General features: G+C 37.4%; 1 long non-coding RNA gene across 1 annotated transcript; it reads left to right on the top strand.

Annotated features, from left to right (window-relative positions):
• Positions 1–280: 280 nt before the first annotated feature.
• LOC115411124 (uncharacterized) lies at positions 281–12,767 on the top strand. The gene is made up of 3 exons (XR_003934175.1): positions 281–352; positions 12,628–12,631; positions 12,755–12,767. It is a non-coding gene; the product is annotated as an uncharacterized LOC115411124 (long non-coding RNA).
• Positions 12,768–14,807: the final 2,040 nt, after the last annotated feature.

Here is a 14,807-nt window from a genome sequence, read left to right as displayed (position 1 = left end):
ACAACGACAGTTGTAATTCTTGTAAAATACTGTATAGTTCTCGTTTACGGAAGATGGATGCACTGAGTTTGATGCCAAACCTCCAAGGTGTTGGTACTGTGGTATCTGTTCATCTACTGCTGTTACAGTGACTGTCTTAAACAAAAGAAGAAGGGAATGTAGAATCGTCCCAAGGCAAAGTCCTTATTTATGGCAGCGGCCACACAGAATGGATTTCTAGTAGAGACTTGTACATCAGGAATTCACCGAGTTGTGGATCCAGAATTTCTGAATGACCCAGGCACCATTTAATGAACTGTGTGATGTTATTGAAACTCTCGTGGCCCCAGACTTGTCATGCCCTGGGGAAGCAGTTCCTACACAAAAGCAATTGTCTATTGTTCTGTACAAACTAGAACCATCTGTTCTGACTACAAGGTCATAAGTGAGACGTTTGGCCTGGCAAAACCTTCTACCTTCTATATCCAAACATCTCAAAAATCACCTCATGAGAGCGTAAAAACTTTTTTTGCAATCTTTGACAGTTTTTGCAACATTTCGGTGTTTCCATTATCAGTTAATTGCGCATTTCTGAGGGTAATGGAAACCCAGCTACTGACTTTTAGTGGCCACTAATTTTGTGCTTGTATCATTTTAAGACTGAGCAACTCCTGTGGCCATTTCAGGGAGTCTTTGTTCAGCTTCTACCTTTATTCGTAAATTTGTTAATTCCATCTAACTTCGCACAGTTGATGAAAAATAAAGACAATATCAACATGAGAAATTCAATGTGATATATCCTTATCACAAACTACTGTGTTTATTTCAGATAACGTCATGATTAGCGATGGGAACTGAGAACAGGTTCTTTTTGAGAACTGGATCCCAGTAGCTCGATTCTTTGGAATCATTTGCCTGCCTGCTTAACAATTCTGCTTATCGATTCTGCCTTCATTGCGCATGCGTGATGACATCACGCATACACTGCATTGTTTTGGTCAGAACGTAGCCAACATGGTGTTGAGGCAGAAACGGTCTAAAAAGGCGACACTAGGTCCAGTGGAACACTGTGTAAGCTTCCATTTCTTAAAAAGGGTGGAATCCCTCCAATATGCTCAAACATTTGTCCACAGCATGTGATTCATTTACAGAAATGTCACATATTTGATATGCTACTTAGCAGCGCTTGTGAATGTAGCGGCAGAGTAAACACCAGACCCCCCACCCTGAACCGGGCCCAGCGTCATCTGTTATTATTTGTACATGCTGTATATGATATATTTCCTGTGCAGAGATGGAAATATAAAAGACAGTTAATGCAGACATACCTGTTTGTACTCTTTTATTCCCTCACTCAATGAGAATCGATAAGGAATTGGATCGATAAGCAGAATCGATAATTCACTGTAAAAAATTACTGTAGAATTAACACCAAAAAGTTGTAAAATTGCAACAAAAAAACTGTAAGTGATAATACAATGCAAAGTTGTTTATTTGAAAAGATTTTTGTGTTAACGATTGAATCAAATATAGCTGTAGTTCTTACAAAACTGGTTTTGTTCACATACTCTTCCTGTATGTAGAAATGATGTATTTCTATTGTTTTTAGAAAATAAAACTGTAAATAGAAATACAACGTGGTGCCGTTTAAACTGCAAGACCATAATGTTGAAATAACGGCATATATATATATATATATATATATATATATATATATATATATATATACACATTTTAAAAAGTGAACATTTAACAATGTAACATTTTACATTTGTAAATTAATGGGTGGGTAGAGTTGGTAGAGCAGATCGTCCAATAACTAAAGGGTTGGTGGTTTGAATCCTGGCTCTGACTGTCCATATGTTAAAGTTTACATGGAAGACACTGAACCCTGAATTGCTCCCAGTTGGACCTGGTGGTTTTGGAAAGTGCTTTGGACACCATGAAGGTGGAGAAAATGCGCTAAATAAATGCAGTCCATTTACCATTTAAATCCAGTGTTAAATTTACATTTTTAAAATATTAAATCTACATGTTACTCTGCAAATATGTTTACAGTTGGATGTGTTTTTTACAGTATTGTTCTGGAAACCACAGCTGCCAGTTTTTTTCCATAAAAACAACAGGATTTTTTTTTACAGTGTGGAATTGGAATCGTTAAATTCTTATCGATTCCCATCCCTAGATGATGTTACATTGCAGCATGTAATGAGGTTCCTTTTTGGAAGACAAACCCCTCATGTTTCACAAACATACGTCTGTTTTTAAACCCTGTTCCTTTCAGAGGCAAACATTTGCATAAAAGACAAAAATGAATTGTCAATACGCGTCGACCGTACAATAGCCCACTCTGGAATGGCACATCCCATTGTTTCCCTCCACTAATCTAGGACTGAGTCTACAGCGGCAGATTCATCCACTTCTCATTAGCATATTTGATTATGCAAAGGAATTCTCTTGACTTTACTGGGCTTTCCTAAGAGCCTCTATTAATTTCCACTGATGAGGAATACTCTCACACAATTAAATGATAAATGGTTAAGTGTTGCATATGGAAATCACAGTCTGTCTTGTTTAGATGCAACCCTTTTTTCCCTTATAATGAATAGCTTTGAATTAGCACGAAAGGTCACATCCTCTCTGGGTTGAGGATTTGGCACTCTATGTTGCATGGTGATTGTTGTTTTACATAAATCATGTTGTCCTTCAATCCATTTTAAGAAGACACAATATTCTCCTCTAAATAATCAACTCCGTGAACAAACTTTCCTTGTAGTTTTTATGCACCCCGTGTCTCGCAATTTCAGTGTATATGGTAATTATGCCAATTTTTTGCTCTTTAAAGGTTGGCCATAATTGTTAACAAATAATCAGAAATAATGGTGCGTTTCTCACAATTTCTCAAGTGAGTGCAGAACAACCTTGATCACAGTTGATTGGTTAAAGTTAACTTAAATGCAAAAACAACACATTGAAATCAGGCTTTTTAAGATCCTCCTGTGCTACTCTTTAGGTCATTGATGTGTGCTAGTATTCAATAAAGGGGTAATTGCCTCCGATGAACCTAAAGCAGATTAAAAAGAGAAAATACGTCTCCACTCAGATGTTAATAAAAATCAATTTAAGAGACAATTTCCTTTAACTCATGTGAAAAATACCTGGCTTTGCTGAAAGAAAAAGGGAAACTAAGTACACGAATGAACACCAAAACTTTTAGAATACACTTTTAGACTCTTATTAACTTGTTCAAAAGCACCGGGCCGTCATAAACATAATTAACGAGGATTTAAATTCCCAATTGGATTCTTTGGATGCTTTCATCAGATTTCCAGAGCTCGGATAGAATAATCAGCAATGTGTTTTTCACTTGTCTGAGTTCTATAGCTTTGTCACATTAGTTTTGAAAGAACTAAAAGGGTTGTAATTATGTGCATCTCATCTACAGTAGGGACCGGCACAACGTGGATTTTGTCAGCTATAAATGGCAAGATTTCAGCTGTAAAGAATTCCTAAAGCTCATTTGTTTGCGTGTGGTTCAGCTAGAGGTTGGCGTAATCCCCCAGTAGGCCACAGACTCTGATCTTCCATTACACATTGTATTGAGCAGCCTTCAGGGAGGAAATACAGTTGCTTGTTCGCCCCCCCCCCCCAAGACAGCCTTTTGTGCTTTGAACACGTCTTTGCGGTTTATTGGAAAAAGAGCACAATGCAGAACTATCTCCCATTGTATAAGAAATGTCCTCTATTGTTTCATTAATCAGCGCCATGTAATCTCTGTTTCTTACTAGAGGCTGGAGAGTTACAAATGAGAGGACAGCTGTGGGCAATAGCAAAAGAAAAACAAGATGCAAAGATAAAAGCCTAAAGGTGAAATAGCACCCAGATAATAACATTTAAGTGACATTTTAAAGGAGCGAGTTGAAGTAGCATGCAGGAAAAATAGCTTTAGCTGTTGTGTTATTCTTTGTTACGCATTAAAAGTTCAATATATAAGATTTATGCGCTATCTGAAGTTTGTATTTTAGTCTGTGTTGAGCTTCTTGTTCATGTTAGCAAAGTCTATTTCTAAACTGTCTCATTTAGCTGATGCATTTACTATTAGTATAGTAGGTTATGGGAAAAAAAGCAGTGTGTTCTCAAAATCCTCAAAAAGTAGGGTGGGATGCAGGAAATGTCGACTGCTATCTTAAAGAAGTTTTTAAATGGAATTATGCATTTTAAAACATTTCCCTGTGGTCTACATAAACTGTAAATGCTATACTTGGGTCTGAATTCTTCATTAATTCAACTCCACAGGCCCATCTTCAACCCTATTTCTGAGTAATGACACCAGAAAGGTGGTTTAAATGCACATGACCCCACCCCCTCCAGGTTATTGGTAGAACGTTCTGTCTCGTTTAGCCACTTGAGTTCATTAATACAACCAACAACTGAACATTTTAGGTAATCTGCTCAGTTTGGACATATTTTCAGTATGGACTACAACCGCGCCTGCTGACAAACAATTATGTCGTACTCGGAGAAATATTCGTCGGAAGTCTTGACCTTATACAGGGTGGGGAAGCAAAATTTACAATATTTTGAGGCAGGGATTGAAAGACAGTGTATGACCAATTAGTTTACTGAAAGTCATGAGAATTTATTTGCCACAAGAAAATTTACATAATAGAAAATGTTTTTATTCTATGTGTCCTCCTTCTTTCTCAATAACTGCCTTCACACGCTTCCTGAAACTTGCGCAAGTGTTACTCAAATATTCGGGTGACAACTTCTCCCATTCTTCTTTAATAGTATCTTCCAGACTTTCTCGTAATACTTTTGCTCATAGTCATTCTCTTCTTTCCATTATAAACAGTCTTTATGGACACTCCAACTATTTTTGAAATCTCCTTTGGTGTGACGAGTGCATTCAGCAAATCACACACTCTTTGACGTTTGCTTTCCTGATTACTCATATGGGCAAAAGTTTCTGAAAAGGTATGGATAATAGTGTTAGGTATGATTATGACATCAATATATGTTTGGTTTCAAAACAATTGACGTAGTGCCTGCTGAGATAAAACAACTAAATGTTCATTGTAAATTTTGCTTCCCCACCCTGTATGTGCAAATGTCGTGACACAACTAGTTAAAAATATAACAAATTAAGCAGAAATTGAAACAGGTTGTAGAAATCCACTCGATTTTTGCCAAAATAAATATAAAAAGATAGTTTTGCAGCACCTGGAGGGTTCAAATTCAAACTTTTTGAACTATTAGGGTTCAAATACACAAATAAATGAACCAAAGACTAATAAAAGTGGGTTTAGCAAAATATGACCCCTTTAAATGCTAACTAATATTATTATCCTCTATACACTTTATCCACCTAATATACACAGCACCTAGAATTAGCAATTAGCATTAGCACTTACGTCTACTGAAGGTGTTCAAGGATCAATTCCAGATCTTCGTCAGCATCGTGGTTAAAATCACTGACAGGAGAATTAACTTACCAGCACATTGACCTGTGGGGATCCCCCGGTTGTAGATGTGGGAGTTTTTATGGTGTTGTGTATTCATGCATGCTGTACCAGATTCATCCGGCAGTCACCGTCAAAGTGTTCTGGGTATAGCAAAGGGATTGTAAGGCTATTGTATTCCAAAATTACTAATATCTCTCAAAATATTGGTCCTATCAACTTGCCGTTTTCACTGGTTTCTTCGTTGACAAAAAATACATAAGTATGCCAAACTGCAGCTGTCAGCTCTGTTCGGATTTTGTGTCAATCCCCAGACACACACACATATGCACACATAGGCCACTTGGCTTTTATAATGATGATAGCAGGAGAAAATGGAGAAAAAAACTGTGTGGTGTGGAGAGCACGGCCAAACTCAACACACCAAGACCCAAGTCTGTTTTGGTATTGAATATGGAACGTTCTAGATGTGGGTCCCTCTTGGATGTATAGAGGAAGGGAAGACTCCAAAGCTCTGAAACCTCATGTCCGTAGTAAACACCATTTTGGACAATATCACAATCTATTAAAAAAACAAATAAACAAACAAAAAAACTATTTATCCAATATAATACAAATGATGAAGTTGAAGTTATTAAAAAATGTGGCTACACTCCAAAAATCAAAATCTTACCAAGATAGTTTTCACTTGTACAATTGGTTGATTTTTTTGCTTGAATTAAGCACAAACAAAATTTGCCAATGGAACAAGTGAAAATTATCTTGGCATGATTTCCTGAAAACAGATTTTCAAGATCTGTTGTCTAAAAATAAGTTCTTATATCTCACTGAAAAGTTACTCTTTAGGTGATTATGTCTTATTTTAAGTGTGATGATTTATTTTGACGAGAAATGAGAAAAATACACTTGGTAAGATTTGGATTTTTGCAGTGTAATATAAGCAGAAATTTAAAATAAAGTTCAATTTCCTGGCAGATATTCTATCAGATTGTAATGCAAATGCTAGCAGTAATTAATCATCATTTCTAGTTCCAATAAGTGCTTAGTGGCCATTCTGACTTGAGACAATATTAACTCAATTTGCACACCGCACAAGAAAATGCAGTATGTATATGCACCAACAGAAGTATCGGATTTGCGACACATACAGTAGCTACTGTTGAACATTCATCCAGTTGTAGAGAAGAGAGGAACTGAAGAACTCAATCTAAGGAACTTACCCCCCCCCCCCCCCCAAAAGAAAACAAAACAAAAAAACACTGCAGATCAACTTCATACTAATCAGAGTACAGCAGTGGCGGCTGCTCGTCTTTCAGACAGGGGAAGCTCATTGTTGACTTACGTCAACAAAAATGTCAAGTCATTTAGACATAAATTCGGCCCTCCGTTCCTCTTTAAGAAAATGGTCAGTGACCTTATCGTGCCAAGTAAACAAGAAAACGCTGAAAATATGTTAAATTGAAACAAGGAAGTACAATGAGTGTTTTATTTACAGTGCAAGAAATGAACAAGTCATTTTGTAGTGGTTTCTCTCTCTCTTTCACAGCAGAATGCACGACGGTATTAAACTGAACTCTGTCAGTGAAGGAGTAGATCTCAAAATAGCTGTCAATCAAATGGGATTCAGCCTTTCGACTGATCCGCCAATCAGCAAGTGGAAGCTTGGCGTCCAGCCCAGCTGAGCTCCGCCCACAGATCCATTCATCCCGAGAGACGCCGAGCGTCCGGGGGCGGGACAACATCGTGGCATTTATCCAATTACCATCCAGTTTTGAGGCAATGAAAAAAACTGTTCCACTCAGTCCCACTGAAGTGCATGGACACTGAGCGTCTATGAGCAAATGCACTGAGCAGAGATCAAATGAGAAAACAGCACAACGGGAATGGAGGAGAAGTGAACAACATCGAGTCTGTGGATTTGTGATAAAGCTGATTCTGAACGAACTTGCCTGTGAGATGAACGTGTTCTAACACATTTGTAGTCAATGAAATGTCAACACAACTGTACATATTTAACCATTTAATTTTTGTAATTTTAGGGGAAGCCGGGCTTCCCTTGCAGTCTATGAGAAATGGCCTCTGGTGTACAGGCAGTTATTAGTTTAGTATTGGAGTTAGCTTATGTCCACAGACAACACAAAACAGACTCCAACACCAACTACACATAAGAACAGAAGTATGTAGGAATGTTAAACCTGAATGTGAAGGTCTACTTATGTAACGTTCATTCAGCTTCATAATCTTCTTTGACTATTGAAATACCACACAGAACACCCTTCACCTTCCACTTTTACCTCAGGTTCGACTGTGACTCATTCACTGGAACAATTTGCTGCTACTGGATGTTTAAACAAATCATAGATACATCCATTTCTCAATATAATTGTCATTTAGGGAACTGCAATGTGTGTGTGTGTGTGTGTGTGTGTGTGTGTGTGTGTGTGTGTGTGTGTGTGTGTGTTTCCTCAAAAGGGAGGAGGAGGTGGTTGGGGCGGATCCAGAACTTGACAGGAGAGAGTGGAGTGGAGCATCCCAACTCCCAAAGGTTTTTGACTCTCAGGCAATAAAAGTGCTGTACTTGCCACCCAAGTGCTTTCAGTTGAATTGTTGTACTTGAGATGGATCTAAAGTTGAATCCTGAGTGTATTTTAACTTGATCTCCTTCCAGTTTTGGTCAAAGAGGACTCTCCTTTTAATTTCAAGACTGTATTTGTAAGGATATCACTAGCTATTTGGTTCTTTGTTCCTCTTGTTAATGTCATTACGGTGGTTTCATTTCTTTTATGTCTAAAACTTTAAGCCTTGTCTTGATTTGTCTCTGCCTCATTTTGGTTCTCATCAGGGATGGCGCTACCAATCATGGGCATCATGAAAGCATAATCATTCTGGACCCTACATATCAGTGGTGATTTCTCATAGACTGCAAGGGAAGCCCGGCTTCCCCTAAAATTACAAAAATTAAATGGTTAAATATGTACGGTTGTGTTGACATTTCATTGACTACAAATGTGTTAGAACACGTTCATCTCAAAGATGAGTTCGTTCAGAATCAGCTTTATCACAAATCCACAGACTCGATGTTGTTCACTTCTCCTCCATTCCCGTTGTGCTGTTTTCTCATTCGATCTCTGCTCAGTGCATTTGCTCATAGACGCTCAGTGTCCATGCACTTCAATGGGACTGAGGGGAACAGTTTTTTTCATTGCCTCAAAACTGGACAGTAATTGGATAAATACCACGATGTTGTCCCGCCCCCGGACGCTGGGCGTCTCTGGGGGTGAATGGAGTTGTGGGCGGAGCTCGGCCGGGCTGGACGCCAGAATCCCACGTGCTGATTGGATGATCAGTCGAAAGGCTGAATCCTGTTTGATTGACAGCTATTTTGAGATCTCCTCCTTCACTGACACAGTTCAGTTTAATACCGTCGCACATTCTGCTGTGAAATCAAGGGAGAAACCACTACAAAATTACTAGTTAATTTCTTGCACTGTAAATAAAACACACTCATTGTACTTCCTTGTTTCAATTTAACATAATTTCAGCGTTTTCTTGTTTCAGTTACATAATTTAATAATTTCTTGTTTGAGTTTAATATCGTTTTGGACACAGTTAAATCAATCAAACTGTTGGCTAGGTCGGAGTGAAAGGAGCATCTCTTGTTTAAAAAGGCTGAAGTCTTACACTCGCAACACAATGGGCCAAGGCAATCTAAGCAGCCTAGCTCTGCTGGACATTCAGAGGACACTGGTCCAGTCCCTGGAAAAGATGCCAACTTGGTACGATAAAGTCACTGACCATTTTCTTAAAAAGGAACGGAGGGCCGAATTTATGTTTAAATAACATGACAGTTTTTTTTTATGTAAGCCGACAATGAGCTTCCCCTGTCTGAAAGACGAGCAGCCGCCACTGCTGCATATATGCATATATTGACATTACCCAGTTGCAGCAAAGCAATAGTCCTAACCACTGCACCACCGTGCCACCCCGCCCTCATCTGACCATAACAATTTCTGTGACCAAAGTGTCCAAAGTCTACATCCATACCCTGAACACTGAGCAGTTAAAACACCAACACTGACTTACACATGAGCTCAAAATTTCAACAAGAAAATAATCCTTGGTTTAAACACGTGAGGTTACACCTGTGGTTTGCATGAAAGTACAATGACACCATTTCAGCTCATTGTCTTAGTTTTATGCCCTGCTAATTGATTGTTTGGCTCAGTCTCACAGCTCTCATCAACTTCTTTCCCAGAAGCAGCAGACAGCTGTTTTTAGCAACAAAAAAAAAAGAAAAAAAAAAAAAAGAAGCTCCGTTAATGAGGTCTCTTCAATGTGACCTTGATTGTGCCACGCTTGGATCGTCCTGACAGATATCATATGACTAAAACCGACCTGACAGTCCAGGTTTAACAGCATGAATACATTTATAAAGTACATCATTGGTGTCTGATGTATTTGCAGAAATCTTGCTGCCCTGCCATTCCATTCCATCAAGCAAAGCAGAATTTTCTCTCTCTACCCAATTAACCTTTGTTTTGATTTCTCACATAAACCCTGGTCTTATGTTTTGCTGTACTCTCACATCTAGTGTAATTACAGAAACACTGTACATCAATTTAAGGAAAGGGGATGCTCTAAAAATGTCATTTCACTACTTCTCTATTATATAAAATTAGAGCATTGCCAGGACTGAAATGAGTTGAGTAGCAACAGAGCATTGTTTTGGAAGCAAATCTCCACAGAGAACAATGTCTGAATGCAAACCATTCACAAGACGACAGGTCTGTTGTTTTTTAATAAAATAAATCAGTAGGTAATTGTACATTTTATTCCATGATTTAACCCAAATACAAACAACTTCTACAACTGTGTGGATGTATTAACAGCTATATTTGTGCAGAGGGCAAAATGTGCATATAATTAGAGGCGTCTTGTCTTATATAACTGTTCTCCATATTTTAGGGACAGAATAACAGAATGGGACAGAAGACAAAGAAGGGATAAAATTCCAATCTGGTCCCTGTGAATAATAATGCAGACACTAAATAGGAATTGATGGTGAAGGTGACTGAGAGAGAGCACTCACTGAGCATTTTACAAACCATGAGTGTGCATTACAAGAGCAGAACTAAAGGCTGTTATGTAAAACAAGTCTATTTGGGCATTAAAAAAAAAAAAAAAAGAAGCATGTTGTGCATCCCCTGAATCTTTCTTCCATTCATACAGGACTTTCTGGAACACATCCAGACTAAGAGGGAGTTTATGTTTCAAAACTGTGAACATGACTTGGAGTGCCAACAGTGGGCGGAGGACGATGACATTATTTTGGCTTGTCCCTTTGTGCCATAAAATACACTCAGTTGCCGTGAAAGTATTATGAGTCTGCAGCATGATATCTAAATAAAAAATGCCCACATAAGAAGATTAGCTTTAGCAGTTATTAAAGTTTTAGAATTGATTAACTCGTAGCCGTCGGATTTTTAAATAGACCGTTTTCCACCAAGTTTGCCAAATAAATTTAAGGGCATTCACAGCTTATTGGCGCCGTCAAAAAAGTGGCCAAAACATCCACTATTACAGATCCAAGTAATGTTTGGACAGTGATTTAGTTGTTGGTTCATCTTTTTGTTTATCGTCAGTTAATGCCATTTTTCATTTTGCTGCTTTCCAATCCAAAAATATAATTACATTTTATCTGCCCATATTTTTGTTTCTTACCTAGAGGAAAAACGTGTGCAGCTCACAGATATTTGAAAGTGAGTGGTGGCCAACCAACCAGGGTGCATTACAGTTGTTGGTTTATGAGACGTATTTATAGATATATACTGAGTTCAGTAGCTGTCTTTGTGAGATACTGGAAAGGACATGAATAAAGAAGAAAGACAGACTCCAAACTTTCCAAGCACCAGCTAATACTCTATAATAAAACCTCCAAAGCACAACAGTAGATTAGAAAAGTTCTGTAGGCTGAATTACTTTTGTTGCTAACTTTCACTACTTATTAGAAGCTCAAGGCTTTTTACAAGTTTCAGCAATTCTTTGGTGGAGGTTGAGTTTGTACAGAGTAAAATAACATGACTCAAAATCATATCGATTTGTTCAGCAGTGATTCTAGAGAGTGTTGGGGCCCTATAGGCAAAAAAAATTCGAGGGGGGCTCTGCCAACCACTTTTCACCATATATGTGCTAGCAAACTATGTATAAATTTTTGTTTTTTACTTAAATATTCTCATCAGTAAAAATTTCAAAAATTATACAATAAATACAAACTATCTTAGGGTCAAATGTCCCTTAAGAATTGCACTGGAGTGGAAATAGAGTCAGTGTTTTTGCACAGTACATAAATAGTGATCATGGTTGTCTGAACAGAACTGATCACAACAACAGAGGATTTTAATGGTTAACGGCCTGATCATAATCAAGGTGTACAAGTATATTTGCATCAGTTATTAATCAGTATTGCAAAAAGATACCCCTAAAACCATTCCCAAAATGTTTCTTTGGCCATCTTATTACTAGATCTTGCAATCCTCCAAATTTCAAGAAAATTGGATAAAAACTGATAAAATGGCGACCCAATGAGCGTGAAAACGTGCACAATTTTATTGTTACAAGAGAGAAAAATTATTGTACATAATGTTTTGTACCACAATAAATAATTACTACTCAACTCCTGTCTTTTTTATTACAAAATACACACATCACATTGCTTTTCATTTATTGATCATTTTTGTTGAACAGCTGTTTGATTATCAATTCTTATTTTCAGTATTAAGACAATCAACCATTTTGTTCTGAAAACCCTTCTTTTACAGCCCTTTAACTGTAATAATAGAATAGCAACCTGTTATTTCAGTATTATTATGACTAAATATGCACAACTAGACAGATTTTGGGATGCTCCCTGGCTGCAGAAAATTTGGTAACAATGTGTCAAACGGATGTTTACGTCGAACCGCATGTTTTCAATGGCACGTTGTTCACCAAAATTCATGTAGTGTCTGTACACCAATATAATTCCATCAATAATATGGTGTATATGCCTTATAGATATATTGTTCTAACTTGTTCACAAATGTTTATTTCCTCCTGTACCAGGAAGACTTAGTTAAAGATCTAACAGAGATGCGATCATGTGGTAAGCCAGATTTCCATTCCAATCTTGTAGAGTCCGTACACCAAGTAGTGTCCGTACACCATATCAAAATATGTGGGTCTAATTTTATTGTTTCTGTCAATATATGGAATTTTTCAGAACACATGCTTTGGACACAACATCTATGCAATAAACAATGCATGATTATCCTGAGTGCTGAAACATTTATATATCTTTGTAGGCATTAAACATGGAGGCTATTAGGCTGGAGTGTCCGTACACCCAATAATTTCTGATTTGACAGGGGTACAAGCCTGTGAAATTTTTCGTAGACACCATAATACAAAAATATTTTGGACTTTAAAAGAGAAATATCAAACAAATAAAATGACCTGTCTGATTTTTTGATAGAGCATTATTATTTTTTATCTATATGTGCACCCTTTCTGGTACCCTTGATTGTGATCAGGCCGTAAAGAACCTTCAAATTGTCAGTGTCTGGTCTCTAATACATTTAAATAAGTCAAATGTGTTTTTTGCTGATAAAACAATGATGATTTTCATGGATATTTTTTTGTCAAATTCCATCCATTTTCCAAACCACTTGGTCCTCAAAAGGGTTGAAGGCAGGTACACCCTTCATCACAGCGCTGAAATATACAAACTGAAGACCCTGGTACTAAAAGTACTGAAGTCACATTTTTGGACAATTCAAGTTGAGCATATAAACATGTATTTCTGTAGCTAAGTCCACCTTATAAATATTTTTAACCAATTTTTTTTTTTTTGTGACTTCAGTACTTTTAGCACCAGGGTCTTCAATTACACTTCATACCTATGGGTGATTCAGACTGACCAGTTAACTTCGTAAGTGCTTGTCTTTGGACATTGGGAGGAAGCCAGGGTACCTGAAGACCAATCTCAACACTGCCCCCATGGTTCTCTGGGGTACTGCTCCGTTTCCACTGCCCGCAAGCTCTCATAGGACGGACAGAAATACAGACATAATGAGCGCAGAGGACGGACAGAAGGCTCCATCCATTTACATATATGAATTTAACGTTGAACATAACAGGGCCTTTAGGGACATTTCCAAAGTGAGAGGTCACTGTCTGCTGGTTGTTTATGGGGGGAGGGGGGTTTACGTTCCTTGCTGTTGCTACTTTTTGACCCATTGCTGCCCTTGGAAGGGGCCCCAAGCGGTTGACTCCATGGCCTGTTTACAAGCTGTCCATTAATGTTCATACTCGTTGGTACAGAAAAACAAAAATTAAAATGTCTAATCTGGGTCAAGACAAAATCTCACCATCTGATTTTATTTGTTGTATTTGCTGAATTGGATATTTGCTATATTGACTTACACCAGTGGTTCCCAACCTTTTTTGGCTCGTGACCCCATTTTAACGTCACAGATTTCTGGCAACCCCAGACATTTTTTTTTGCTAAAATGTATTTGTTTTTGATCATGTAATAGTTTGCTATACTATGCGGCAAATAAACATTAATTTTAGGTGACATTTAGGCTACATAATGTATATTATTATGGACAGAGGCAGAAAAGCCAGGTGTAGATTACGGCACAAAGAATTTTATTTTCCTTGGTCAGGATATGTACAGTCAGTCCAGTTTGGATTTACAAGGCTGACAATTAATATTGAACAAACAAGAACTCAAACTTTGAATTCTGAAAGAGCTGCAGCATCTGAAACTGACCACAATGAACATTTGAAAGATAAACAGTACCACAGTGCTTCAGTTTTAGCTAGGGGTGTATATTGGCAAGAATCTGGCGATATGATACAAATCACAATACTAGGATCATGATATGATATATCACGATATATCACGATACTGTTAAAAAGGCAATTTTTTTTGTTTGTGTCTTTTTTTAAAAATGATTATTTCCTGGAAGAATTGAATTACACCAGAAATATGCACAAATACTAAACACTTTTTTTTTTTTATCGCAACAGGATCTACTGCTATATCCCAAAATGTTCCTGTGTTCAAACTTAAATTATGTTTTACAGAAATTACAGTTTTAGATCCTGTTCAAATGTTCATATTCTATCAGTTCATAACTAATATCAGAACATTATTTTCATTCCAGCAAAGGAACTAACATCTGCCTCTCAGACAGTAAAAAGTGCTTTTAGGATGCTTCAAATAACCATTATTTAATAAAACAGTGTTAAATAATAAATAAGATATAAACAAAACAAAAAAAAGCCTTCGTCATATCTGCATTTGAATAAATACCTGAAAAT

This window comes from Sphaeramia orbicularis, chromosome 20 (genome assembly GCF_902148855.1).
Source record: "Sphaeramia orbicularis chromosome 20, fSphaOr1.1, whole genome shotgun sequence".
Lineage (NCBI taxonomy): Eukaryota > Metazoa > Chordata > Actinopteri > Kurtiformes > Apogonidae > Sphaeramia > Sphaeramia orbicularis.
Note: the sequence above shows the minus strand (reverse complement) of the source record. Positions and strands in the feature narration are given on the sequence as shown.